Genomic DNA, 15,377 nt, shown 5'->3' on the forward strand with positions numbered 1-15,377 from the left:
AATTTCAAGTCATATCAAATTAATGTTGTTATTATTATTATTAAAGTCAGGGGCAAATTCTTCGGGCAAAGAAATTGCCTGAAGAACTATCTCGAAAGTTTGAAAACATTTGTGAAAGGAAGGTTTTTCACGCAAATTACACTGGTAACAGGTTCCGGATTTAGTACAGTAATACCCCAAACTTATGCGATAGGTGGGACCGAGCGATAACCGCGTAAGTCGAATTCGTGTAAGTCGGGGTATAATTTCGTACATAAATACATACAAATTACTTTTAATTGGGGCCGTAACTAAATAAAACAATAATTTAGAAAAAAATGCTTAATAAAATCTTAGATAATACATATGTATAACAAATTATATTATTAAAATCGTAAACCAAAGTTATTTTGATGTAGAAGGCCTTCATAAAATCTAACAAATTTGTCTGATGGCTCAAAGATAATTTTTTATCCCCCCAAAATTTCCTCGTAGCATGCTAATAATGTTTTTATTTCTCGTTCGTTTTGTAGAAGAAATGTGCTCTTCGTTGGAGTCTATATTTTCTAAAATTTGTAACCCTTTTTCAATTAAACTGAGGCATTCTGTCAAGTTTCCAACCGCCATTCCATCTTCTGATTGAACTGGGTCTAAAGAATCAAGTTCTTCAATGTCTTGCTCTTGCTCACGCATTTCTATGAGCTCATCAATTGTCAGCTCCTAATAAAGATAAAGTTTTTCTTTTTGATGCAGAAGAGTCAGTTCTACTTCGTTTGGATGACATAGCACACTCTCTCAAGTCTCTGTAGATCTAACAAACACAGAAATAAATAACACAAAATAAATTGTAACTATGCGTCGATTCCACGCGACACATCTGAACATGTAAGCTGAACAACAGTGTGGGGAGAGTGAGTAATCAAGAGTTGCGTGGCACTCAAACAAAAGACAAATCGCAGATTTGAAAATCACGTAACTCCGGGTGTGCATAAGTCGAGGTATTACTGTATTTAGAATTCTCTGGACTTGCTTATCATGCACCACATTCTTAAGAGAAAGTTTTGACTGTCAATATATTTTTTATATGAGAACAAATATGCCAATAATAATTTATTCTAATGTGTAAACTCTTTTACCATTTGTGTTAGCTTTTACATTTGCAGCTAACGGCTAGCTGTTTTAAGTCAGTGTCATGCTTGCGGGAACTTGATCGCTTGCTTGTGTGGAGGTTTTCCGCAGCAAACAAGTGCATGTGCATGATGTTATTTGAAGCATTTAACACGGCCAGATTGTATCAAAAACTTGCAGTACCCAGTCAGCATACATGTATTGTGTATAGGAAAGGATGTACTGTACATAGGGACTAATAGGGCTTAAGCCCTAGGCCCCCAGTGTTAAGGGCCCACAAAAATCAAATTATCATCACAAATTTTTAATATTTTTTCATTATAATATATTTCATTTGTAGATATAATGGCTTTATAATAATCCGTACTTTTTTCTTCACACCAAATAATGTTTCTGCCTATTGTTTAGTGCTAGAGATAGGCCTATTATTCTTATTATAACTTTCAGCACGCCCAAAAATTTTGGATTTGCGCGATTAAAGTTAATAAAGGTACAAATACAAATAGTGGGATAAATATCATTGACAAAGAAGTTATGCACCGAGAAGGTGGCACTGGAATTAAACAAACCTTTATTAACACAAATGTAATGCTGATGGTAATAAGTGATTACAATATAATAAAAAAAAAAAAAGGCACAATTTAAATGAACTTTTAGTACACTTGCTGGACCTTCTCTTTCCTGAATACATGCAATGATATGATTGGGTATGGAGGCATATAAACACCATAATTATGCTATCCAGCAAACAATTTGACCACAGATGTTGAAAATGCCATTCTAGATCCCTTATACTCATAGAGGGCTGAACTAGCACCCTATATGGTTTCACAAATGCTCGATGAGTGACAAATCTGGAGAACAAGCAGGCCAAGGAAATGGCAACATTGAGGTCTGTTGAAAAAATAACCCAAACTTTATTTTTTTTACTTTTTATTCTTCAAGTTACAGATTATTGGTCCTTGTCCTCTTCAAAGTACTTTCCTCCCCTATTCACACACTTATCTCAGCAGTGTTTCCACTTTGCAAAGCAGTCCTGGTAAGCTTCTTTCAAAATGTCCTTCAATTCTTGTGACAAATTTGTTTTATTGTCATCAATTGTGTCAAAACAGTGTCCTTTCAGCACTGATTTTAATTTTGAAAACAAGAAAAAATCATTGGGAGCCAGGTCTGACAAGTAGGAAGGCTGGGGAGGACAGTCATTTGATTTTTGGCACAAAACTGGCAAATTAACAAGGCTGAGTAAGCACGCATGTTGTCATGATGAAGCAACCATGAGTTATCTCACCACAACTCTGATCTCTTTTTGCGAGTTTTTTCATCCGACTGTTTCAAAATGCTTGCTTAGTACCAACAGTTGACTATTTGACCTAGAGGCAAAAATTCAAAGTGCACAACTTCATTGAAATAAAAAAAAAAAAAGAAAAAAAAATAGAAAAACAGTGATCATCACCACCTTGACATTGGATCAACTGTTGTGCTTTTTTCAGACATGGAGATCCTTGTCAATCCACTGTGACAACTGAACTTTTATCTCAATGTCATAGCCATAAACCCAACTCTTGTCACCCATTATGATCCTTTGCATAAATGTTTTGTCATTGTTGGCTTGTTGAAGAAATTCCAGGAAAATGTCCACTCCATTTTCCTTCTGCAGTTCAATCATCAAACAAGGAACAAGTTTTGCTGCAACTCAATGCATGTTCAATTTTTCCATTAAAATGTCATGGCATGACCCTATTGAGATCCCAACTTCTTTTGCAAGTTCTCTGACAGTCAGATGACAATTTGCACATACCAGATCCATGATTTTCTGAATGTGAGTGTCATCAGTTGAGGTTAAAAACCTTTCTGATTGAGGGTCACCTTCAACTGATTGACAACCACTTTTGAATTGAATAAACCATTCATAACACTGCATACAACCCACAGCATCACCTCCATAAGCTTGATTCAAAAGTTGAAATGTTTCTGTAAAAGTTTTCCCCAGTTTCACGCAAAACTTCACATTGCATCGTTGCGCCCGTAAATCGCATATTATAAAAAATCACCAATAAACACTGAAACACCTTTCACTCAATAAACAATAACATGGGAACAAAGCAAGATATTGACAATCCATAAAAAGCAGCTTACTTGATAGGTTATAAAGAATGTAGAGTTGCCAACCTCACGTTGCTAGGACACACTGTTTCCACCCAATTCAAAATGTTTGGTTATTTTTTGAACAGACTCCATATAGACACATTAAAATCTTAGCCTTGTGAAGCGGAACATTATTTTGCTGGAAAATGGCTGATTGTAGCACTGCCATGAAAGGTAGCACATTAGGGTACAGGATTTCGTAAAAAAAATTCTGCTGTGCTGTTGTTGGTATCGATGATTTATATGTTCATTTTATGTTTTATTTCAGACTCAGATCTCAGCTTAATATAAATTATTTTGTTCTTTTTTAGGCTAATAAGAAAACAATAGGAGAACTCCCAAATAACATTGAAATTACATTAAAGAACTAGACTCCTTAATATTAACTAGTGTATTTATTTCTCAGATTTCACAGAGTTGTCTTGTTTATTGTGGAAATCACAACAACCCATAGTGAGACTATTGCGTGGATGTATAGGTCTGATAAGAGAGAAAACAAAAAAGTCACTAAAAATTATGTTTATATATAAAAATTTACAAGTTGTGCACTAGACCACATATAGAGACACCTACGTACCAGATGAATTTGTCTGTATAATGAGTTTAGCAGGATACAAGTCCTTTCTGTTAATATACATGTGAATCTCTCCAAAAATACTTCTCGAGCAATGTCCACTACAGGCAATTCATAATTTTAACACAAAGTTCTAAGCATCCAGTGAGTATTTTCGTCAATGCAAACGAATTTCACTTCCAGTCTCATAATACACATCTGTATATAGCTTCAACTGCACCACACACCTTAACACAAAAACGTAGACCTTTCTTTCTGACCCGTGCAACCTCTCACCAGCCAGGAAAAAAATGCCGTTGCCAATCCTCGCTTCCTTAAATACCATTACCCTCTCATCACAGTGCTGCCAATCCCCCACACACCAAGAAGAAAAAAAATGAATATGTATAGCCCAAAAACCTGCAACGGCACATTACGTAAGTGTCTTATTAAATTTTTTATTCAAATCCAAAACCTACAGCAACAGCAATATGGTAATATTGTTTGCATAAAGCTACATGTAATGTAACGAATAATATTACAATAATTAGTTTATAATATATTCTTGATATTTACTTATTTTTAAAATTAATCATAATCTGATCAGTAGAAAAACATTTTGAAGCACTAACAAGAAAACTGTACTTAGCTAAACAATAAAAAAAATTAGAATAATTACTTCTTCTACTATAGCATCGAAGTTATGAAAAATTTTCAAAGAATATCTAGAAAATATTAACAATACTATGAAATCTATTGTAGCAGCAACTGAACTTTATTAGAATTTATATATTAATAGTATAGTATACATATAATATTTTATACATATAAATTTATAGTATATAGTACACTATAATCCTAACTGTATAACTATAGTATACTAAAGGAAATATTGTATAAAACACTTTACTATTATAATTCCTCTATGTAAAGCAGTTACATCAGCTAATAAAAGGTTATTAAGGTTATAAATGCAAATACTATGTCAGTAATTACTTGTAATTCTGTTTTTCCTAAAAAATTTTAATTATTCTAACTTTATTTAAATAATCTAAAATTCTATCTGGAACATAATCTTGCTGATGGAGTTTTGAATGTATCAAAAAGTTCATTATTTGAAACTATCTTCAAATATACTGTAAATGTTTTCATTTCTTTATGAGTACAGTAAAATATACTACTGTAGGCATGTCCTATTTTATTATCTCCACTTTCAAGTTTAAAGTTTATAGAAATTAAATTTTTTTAAATAGGGACATTTTTTATAAATGTGTTTTTAGCATTCCACAGACACACACATCAAAAACGAACCATATATATATACACATACAATTAAAGCCAGAAAGCTACTACACAATTACAAAACTAACACCATTCTTTAGAAATCATAATTTATTTACATAAAAGTCCAAAAAAAAATCTTTATAACCCAGTATTTAATTTTGGATAAGCAATATAATCTTTTTTTTGGCTAGCTTAACTACCCATCATTGGGTTCAAACCACATGTAACTACAGGATTCTAGAACATTAGTTCAAAATTATTTGAACATAGTATATATTCCAGTATGTTTAAAATAAATGTACTGAAATCAAACCCATAACAATTGGTCCACCTAGTCCTCTGTCTTTCCTGTCTTTAAGAGCCTCTTAAATTCTTTAAAGAGATCAATCTTTTAAAGTAATCTCTTTTGGGATGCACAATGAATCTTTTATATTCAAATGCATAATTTGTTTAAAAACAATACAAACCTATACAATTAATACCAAAAAAAACCTTAAACCCAGTAAAAATTGGAACATTTATTTAATAAATGTTCCATTTGTTATCGGATTTAAGATCTTTTGATATTAATTTTAGCATTTACATTCAGTTTTTGGAGTTTTTCATTTTAAATGAACTAATAAAAACTAATAGGAGTTACAATGTTTTAATTCAAATAGTATATGTTCAATCTGGAGATGACATTTTGAAATGTTGAAGGTATTTGTTTTTAATTAAATAACTTGAAAAGAAACAATTTCAATGCCAATAGATAGTTTGCTTTATTCTTACTTAATTCTTAAACTAATGGGAGATTCTAATGGTTCTCATATTGGTTTCTACTGAGATGTAAAAATCAATTGAAACAATAACATTTTTATTAAAATTCTGTTAGTTTTTGTTGGAATAATTAAATGAATAGAAAGCATTAGAAAATTCTACTACTACTTATGCTATTGATCTATGAAAACTAAGAGAATTTCCCAACTAAATTTTACTGGAATAACTATTAAAAAAATATATATTTTTATATACAGTCAAACCTGTTTTTATGCGGGGGATAGGGACCGCATTAATAAACAGGAATTGCTGACATAATTTCCACATCAGTTTATGATAACTCTACTCCATGGATTCACTCACACTCAGTTTATTATATGATGTAATTTATCACATAAAGTCTGTGTTTACTGTTAAAATTCAATAATTATCAATTGGTATTTCTACATAAAAGTATGTTAATTTAGATGTTAAAATTCCCTGTAATTTTCGTAAGTTAATTCCTCAATCTGAGAAAAAATCTGTTCATTTTTTTTAACTCACATAACATATTAGAATCAATAGATGAAATAGTTCATAATGTGGATATTGATATGGATAATTTATTTGTATGAATTAGTTAAGTTACTGTTTGTATACTGTTCTATTTTTTTTTGTTAAAGCAAATAAGCCCATTTTTGTATGGGAAAATACAATAAATGTTATTATATCCTGTATTTGTAAATTGGTAAAAAAAAAAAAAAAAAATAGACATCATATACATGTCATCAGACTTGAACTTATTTATGATTCTTTGCTTAATTATATATATTTCAATATTCACATTCTAAAACTTCATATTCATACAATTACAATTTAATATGAAGTAAATTCTACTCAATTCTCAAATATTCTCGAATTGGTATTGTAACATATCCTCTTGATAAAATTATAGTCAATTATGTGATGAAAACCACCATGCAATTGACTATAATCTATTTCAAACTTAGAAAACCATCTTTAAAATAGATTAAGTTATAATATATTAATGATTTCAATCTATTTTATTTTCACATAAATAAAGTTTATCCAAAAATTTTAATATTTAAAGTGATAGCAATAAAACTTTCTTAATTTATAAACTGCTTTTAACAGCAAAATTTCTTAGATTAGAAAATTAGTTCAGCTATAATTTCAAGGGACTATAAAAGAATAAATGAGAAAACAAGTGATACTAAGAAAAATTTAAACAAAAAATAATTAAATGTAAATAACTATTATGATAATTAATATATACTGTAGTTCCTTCATATCACACGTCAGGAGACAAACCAAATGAGCAATATCTCAGATGGTGTGATATATTATAATCCATCTATCCACCTGTGTATTTTCAATCTCTGTGATAATTTGCCTTTTAGTGGGTTTCAATTTAAGTGGGACAAAATAATATATATCCAAATGAGCAATATAACAAGGGCTACTGTATTTTTATCACGTATAGAATTAGTTACGCTTTCACACATTTATAGATTATTTTGCTATACAAACAAGGTTGTCTATTTCAATCAAGTGTTCATTATTGAAAATAATTATGAGATAAATGGATGACATCTAGATTATAACTTAAAATTCAATACCTTCTATCCAGTAGACATTAATTTTATACATGAAAATTTAAATCCAAAATATCCTATTGGATTAAATTTCCATGCAGGGCATATACAAGGGGTGCTTATGCCACTGTAGCATCTCCTTCATGCCAAAGCAATTAGTTTTGTTACTTTAAAATGAAAATAAATATAATAATCCATATTAAATGACTTCATTTGGGTAAGGTTGGGTAACTAAAGTAATTCTAAAATCATTCAGTGACATTCTCAAAAAATGACAAGCACGATGCCTTGGTCATCCTGAATCTGCCTTGAGCAATAGCCATATTCTTGAAATCCTGCATTTGATCACCCACAGTTTGAATTTAATGAAATAAAATTAAATTAACAATAAATAAAAAAAATTCAAACATTAGAAATTCACTTTCACTTCTTCAAAAAACTGGTAGTATGTAATGAAAAACACACACAAAATATACCCAAAACCAATAAAATTATTTAATGATATGAACGTTTTCTTCCGTAACATCATATATATATGAAGCGTGCAATGCCATAAGGTTGTAAATGCCATTTTTCTCAAAATTCGTTTTATTGAAGAAATGAATTTTAAATGCAATGTTTTTTCCTACAAAAAAATATTGTGGCGATTGTGGCGCTCTAAGTGGCTATATTTTGAAGATGACGTTATGTGCAAGCCATAACGTTTTAAGCGCCAAAACGCAAGCCACGTGACTTTTGGCGCGTAAAATGTTACGGTTTACTTTTACATCATTTTGTTATTCCAATTTGTAACGCAGTGAGTTTTTTACGAGTGAAATGAATTCCTTAAAGTATGAAATACCTAAAAGAAGAAAGAAATGTGCAGAAAAATGGAAGAAGAACATTCGAAAGAAACAAAAAAATAGTGGCTTAGAGTACATTTCTCCCATATCACAGAAAGTTAATCCGAGAAAGGATCCACCAACAGGGGTAAGTAAAAGACTTAATACTTCAAAAATATAGACGTAGATTTGAGATTTGCAAGATATGGATAGTTATTGTGTCTATGCATGGGTGAACAACTTGTATATGACTGTTTCCAACAAGTTTGTCAAACTTTTTGTTTATGTTACAGGTGACATGCAAGTGTTCCTTCGCTTGCAAAAACGTAACGTTGGCTTACCGTCAGGAACTCTTCCAACAATTTTATGAACTGGCTGACTACAATAAGCAACAGAGTTGTCTTCAAAGACTTGTTCATCCCCAGATGATAAAAAGGAGACGATATGGGAAGTACCACCATCCTTCTGGAAGTAGAAGGCAACACTCTTTCAGTTATCATTTGCTTCTTCCCGGTGGAAGTGAAATAAGAGTTTGTCTTAAGACTTTGTGTAATACATTCGGGGTTACTGCAAGAAGAATTCAGTTGATTAGAGAAAAGATTTTGGAAGGAAAAATGGATGCTACTGATCAAAGAGGAGGCCAGCGAAAATGTACTGAAAAGCAGTTGTGGACGGAAAAAATAATTGAGCACATTAAGAGTTTTCCAAGTGAAGAAAGTCATTATGCTCGAGCCAAAAGTACAGATAAAATGTACTTATCACCTGATCTCAATGTTAGCAGAATGTATAGAGCCTTCCTTAAGAAATATTGTCAACAGTATGCTGGGAGCAAAGCCCCAGTTACTCGACAATGGTACAATGAAATTTTCCTGACCAAATTCAATCTGTCTTTTCAAAGACCTCGCATGGACACTTGCTCAACTTGTGACCGCCTTGATGTACGAATAAAAGCTGGTGATGCATCAGCAAAAACAGAACTGGAATTACATCATTACAGAGCTGAAGTAACCACAAAAGACATGTCTGATGACACAAAAAATGCTAAAACCTCAGATTCGTATGTTATATCTTTTGACTTGCAGCAGCAAATGTATATACCACAATTAACACACACTGAAATGTATTATGCTCAACAATTGGCATGCTACAACCTTGGAATTCACGATTCAATTAAAGAGAAAGGTTGCATGTGTTTGTGGAGTGAGAATTTTGGAGGAAGAGGGTCTTTGGAAATATCATCCTGTATATACAATTATATTACTACTGAGGCTGCTATTGGTGACCGAAAGAAGCTGACTTTGTGGACAGACAATGGTGTTGGTCAAAACAAAAATCAATACATGATAGCCATGTATCTGGTGTTATTGGCCAATAATGTATTTTCAGAAATAACACATAAATACCCTGTAAAGCAGTGTTTCCCAACGTGGGGCCCACGCCCCACAGAGGGGCAATTTGATTGTTAAGGGGGGCAATTCGAAAATGGACTCATCCAGAGTTTAAGTTAACTGTATAGCCGCTGTATGCCATATTGTAAATATTGATTTAAGTTAGTTTTAATTTTCTTTGTTCTTTGTTTCCCTTTCCTACTAGAACTTCCCTTTATAACCCTTTTCCCTTGGGGTGGGATTAACAATTCTGGGAACCACCGAGAACAAGAGATGAACAAGGCCCTGAGGTCGGTGAAAGAGGAGAAAGGACATTCTTTGCCCAGACCTGGAGGTGGGCAATGACTGGAAAGTGCAAAAGACTATGATGAAAGGATTGGGTTTTATCGTGGTTACAATAAAACAGTGTGGCAATTAAGTGCAAGAAAAACTTCAATGAACACGACAATGAGAGACCTTCCAAAAGACTTCAACGTATGTGTTGGGGGGCATAAGAATTTTAGAAAGGCTTAGGTGGGGCATAGCACAAAATGTAGGTTCAGAGATAACACATAAATGCCCTGTAAAGGGTCACACATTTCTCAGCTGTGATCGAGACTTTGCTCTAATTGAAAAACAGAGGAAAAAATGCAAAGCCTACACACTAAAGGATCTTGTGGACATCATTAAAAGTGCAGGGACCAAAAACCCTTTTACCTGCATCGTATTTGAGAAATTTCATGACTTTAAATCGATTGCCCACGCATTTTTGAATACAAACGACCTGGGAATCTCAACAGCATCCCAAATTAGACTCTCATCAAATAACTTTGGTAAAGTTATGATTGCTAAAGATGGAGGTAAAGCAGCAAGATGGTGCACTGGGCTTAATGTGCTGAAAGATGGAGTTAGCATTGATGATTTCAAAAATCTTCCACTTCCTCTTGCTCGCTCCCATTTTGGGATTCCTCAAAAGAAGAAACCTGACATTGGTAAAATGATACCATTTTTAAATCCAATAGCACAAACCTATTTCAAGGAGATGCTAGCAGAACCAGATAACTAAATGCCAGTTTATTAATAGTTAACCTGTCACTTTATTATTTGATATTTCAAAATGATATTTGGACTTCCATTAATCTTTCAAATTTGAAGTTTTTAAATACGTTTTAACTTTTATTACACTAAATTAATACCTTATTGATAAAGATTACAGCCCAGTTCAAGTCATTAATAGATTATTGTCAGTTTTTAATGTTAAAATTGATATTGAATTTGTAAATTGTGTTTAATAATTTAAATGTAAGTTTTTGGTATTCAAAACTGTTTTTCAGCTGTAGAAACATTAATTTTATGACTGCAATCGTTTTTGGCATTTACAACTTTATGCACTTGCACAATTTTGGCATTTACAACGTTATGGCTCTAACCCTGTTTTTAAACTTTTTTTGTTTCCTTACTATTATTCGTAGGTGTTTGAAATTAAACCCAATGTTTTATTCCAAACTATAAATTGTTAAAATAATTTTTCTAGCATTTGATTAAAGTTTGTTCATTAGAGAAAGTGTTTTTTCTCTCTCCTGAAAAATTTGTTTTTTGGCATTTACAACCTTATGGCATTGCACGCTTCATATATTATATTAATGAATACCAAACAGAATCTAATATATAATGATGATGTTTGTGAGTAACAGATAAAAATGTTTGTAGCATTAAATAATTTTACTAGTTTTGAATATATTTGTGTGTTTTTTCACTAGAAACTCATAAATTTGAATTCAAAAATTTTTACTTGCTCCCCCACCACCTAGATAGCATTATGAATCATCACTTTGTCAACTATTTTCACAGGGTGCGTTTACTTTTGAGCCAATAGTGCTACTTTTGAACACCGGAAGTGACGTCATTATCATGTGTATTTGTGCTTACATGTCCAGTTTGAAAGTAAACGCAAACGCTAACAAGAAATATGGAGGTTTCCTGCAAATAATATTGTCAAAGCCGCTATTTTAAATGTTGCGTTACAGATAGAACTAATTGATTCCGAATCAGACGAGGATGATCTTATTGTGGATATAACTGTAGATAAAATGAAAAATAGAGTAGAGTAAGGTCAAATAAAAAAGATAGAAACTTTTATTGAAGAGACTGTACCTTTTTATAATCCAACTGATTTTAAACAGCACTTAGACTTACAAGAGAATGTTTTGAAAGTCTCCTTTATACGAACTTACGTAGTTTTGGATCATTATTAATGCTGTTCATTTCTGTACAATTTATTTAATGCTCTGAACATAACATTTCTGAAGATTCCAAATGCGTATAAGGTAAACTTCACTTTTAATCATAAACAATGGGTCGAACTTAATTTTTTTCACATCTGTTTATGAAAAATGTCATCTAAAGCTATTGAACCTTACACAATAAAAAAAACATCATTGTAAACATTTTATATAACAAATAATTGAAATTTACCAATAAAAATACTTTCTGCTGCTTATTTTTCAAAAATAATTCCTTTTAATTACTTTGTACAGAAAGTAATTTTTTCATGGGAGCAGCCATATTGAATTAGCGCAAAGCTCGACAACGAACTAGCTAGCACTCCAAGCTTACCAATTTCGCTAAACATGACGTCACAAAGCTCTAAAGTATACGCCAATGAGCGTGGCGCTCGGACGAAAGTATACAGGCTGAACGTGCTGACAGTAAAATTAGCTTAGAAGTAAATGCACCCACAGTCTCACTATAGCATACACAATGTAAACAATATCCACACTAGCACTATTGCTACAAATAATGTACAGTGTTTTGTATAACTTATTTTCTTATTTTGTTTAAGAAAGCTATATAATTTTAAATTAAACTGTATTGTATGTATATGTGTTTGTTAAAAAATGTATATTCTATAGGGTGTTATTATTATTTACAAGGGGCGTGGAACCTATCCTGAAGATATGGTGGAATATTGTAAGTTTTCCCACTTTTGAATTCAGATGATACACTTTTGCTCATGGAAAAGATTTTAAATTTAAAAAATATGTTGTTATATTAATTTGGTATAAAAACAATATTAATAATATATTATTAAAAACAATAATAAAAACGTTTTTCTTAATTTTTCTCTAACCTAATATTTTGAAATATTAACTTTTTAATTACTAATTTATAAATTAATATTGATTGATTTCAAGCTAAAACAATTAGCATAATAAATTATAAACAACAAAATAATTTCTTAACAATTTTTAAAATATTGATACTTCACATTATTATATTCAGGAATGTAAATTTTGGAGTGTGGTTCCCACATTACTGATGGCTTGCATAGACTTATAAATAGGTAGGCTATTTTAGAATACAACAGCCCAAGATCACAAGCAACACATTATTGTGCAGGAACAAAAAGTTACCATATTGATATAGCAATGCTTTGCATGTCATATGCAAACCAGTGTTACATATGGCAATCCTCAATAAAAAAACAAGCCGAACAAGAATAAATATTAAAAATTTTATTCTTTTTTACCTTATGATTGTTCATGTAGCCTAGTATTTGAGTCTGATGACCACTGGATGAAACAAACACCAGGCACAACTATTTGTGACTTTTTTTTTTATACTGTTTACTTTTAAACTCTTGTGGGACAGCAGTGAGATTGGCATAGAGTGAGGGGCAGAAGAATGTTAGTGTGGAAACATTACCCCTTGCTTTATATTAACAACTTCCTGCCCAACATTACCCCAATATTGAACATCTGTGGTTAATACCCTAGTTCAGGGATAGCAAACCTTTATAAGTCTACGTGCCATATAGTTAGCACACTTAGATTTAAAGATGTTCATATGTTCCAACGTTTTAGACTTCAAATAATGATATTTAAAGAAATTAAACAAATACACTAATTTGAATAAATGTAAAGAAACTGATTGAGAAAATGATGATGATAATCAAAATCATACAATATGATACATGCCAGATGATTTCCCTTGTTTGCCACCCCTGCCATAGTTTGTATTTTTCTCAACTAGCAAACTGATATTGTATAATAAAATTTTGCTCTGTGTATTTAGCAACATCAGACTAAAATGTTAATAATCATAGTAAAAACATAAAACATGTTTAAGACATTATAATTAACATAAAAATGTTAATTTTAATGTAAATAGTTGCATAAGTATCTAGGCTATCATCTTGACTATTTGGGATGGAGCAAAAATTTACCTGGAATTTGTTTTTACATAGTGCCTGTTGATATGCGACCTCCAAATGGACCATTTGTTTTGAAAGTGGTGTAAGTCCATTTTTTCTTCTTTCAATACAATTAAAGGTTTGCAGTTTACTTGATTCAAAAATATGAAAATTGATTATATAAATGACTTCTATGTGAATTTAACTATTCCAATATAGTCTTTCTGGTTCGTAAATGGACTTACACCACTTTCATAATCAATGTCATTTACTGATAAATTTTCAATTGATCAAAGTTTATGGTTATTTTAGAATACTAAGTACAAATTATTTATTAAAATGTTTATATATAAAAATATGTAAATTATGTGATTTCTCAAATTTTTTCCAAAAATGGACTTACACCACTTTCAAAATAAACAGTCCATATAAAACAAGACTATACCATATATCTTGAATTCAAATGCTATAGACTATCATAATTTCCCCAGTCGCTTTTAGTTTTTATTTTGCCCAAAACTTTCTTATTCACTCTTGATATATTATAATATTAGCTAAATTAATCAACACACTTTTAACAGCAGGTGAAGTTTAAAGAATACTAACATTTTCAATCCGATTAACAGACAATCTTCAGACATGTATAGTAGAAAGGGAAATACTAGTGTTGGATAGATAGATAAAGGAATAGATTCAAATAAAGTAAATAAGTCTTTAAACTTCATCCACTGGTAAAAGTGCATTGATTAATTCAGCTGAGTAATCAAATTGGCTAGTTCATCATTATAAATATTATTATTGAAATAATCACATATCAAAATAATGTATTATTTCTTTCTTGTCTTGTAACGACGATTACAACCAAATTACGTCATGGATGTATGAATAAACTTAAATCTAACCTGCTACAATATATCATGAATAATATATATATAAAGTTTTAGAAGTAAGCATAAGATTGCTTGAGAGAACAAATCATACAAGAACACACAACAAAGACAGATATACAGGCTTTATTAATTTTGGAGTATATGCATTTCAGACTATATGTCTCTCATTGGTCCTCTTTAGTTTACATCAATCTGGTTATAAAAATATTATGTATATTTTTAACTATAACTTAAATTTTGTAAAGTTATAACAAACACAATATTACCTGAATGGCAAAAGTTACATAAAACAACACTACACCACACTGGGATATAGTTAACAACATACCCAGAACTGATAACTGGTGTGCATAGAAGTTACTTGTGTATTATGGTTACAATAGTGGCAACTAGATTTTAATATACAATAAAATACCTAAGTAAAACATAAATTAAGTAAACTATAAAAATATTAATTAAGTAAATACCTGTTCATTATAAAAGGGGAGTATGGTAAAATTTTATTAAAACAATAAAAATTAAAGGTTGATATAAGGAAACTTGTATATTCTAAAAGAGAAATAAAAATCTATTAAAACTGTAAACAAATAAAAATATTAATTAAAAAAAAAAATATCTGTAAATTATAAAAGGAGAGCAGGATATAATAAAATACTATTATAAC

The 15,377-nt window shown here is 30.9% G+C and overlaps 1 protein-coding gene across 1 annotated transcript in view; it reads right to left on the reverse strand.

Moving 5' to 3' along the window:
- Positions 1-15,377, reverse strand: part of spen (split ends) — a 186,650-nt gene that overhangs the window by 88,997 nt on the left and 82,276 nt on the right. The window lies entirely within an intron of this gene.

The sequence above is a fragment of the Centruroides vittatus genome, unplaced genomic scaffold (genome assembly GCF_030686945.1).
Source record: "Centruroides vittatus isolate TY-2023 unplaced genomic scaffold, ASM3068694v2 scaffold_861, whole genome shotgun sequence".
Lineage (NCBI taxonomy): Eukaryota > Metazoa > Arthropoda > Arachnida > Scorpiones > Buthidae > Centruroides > Centruroides vittatus.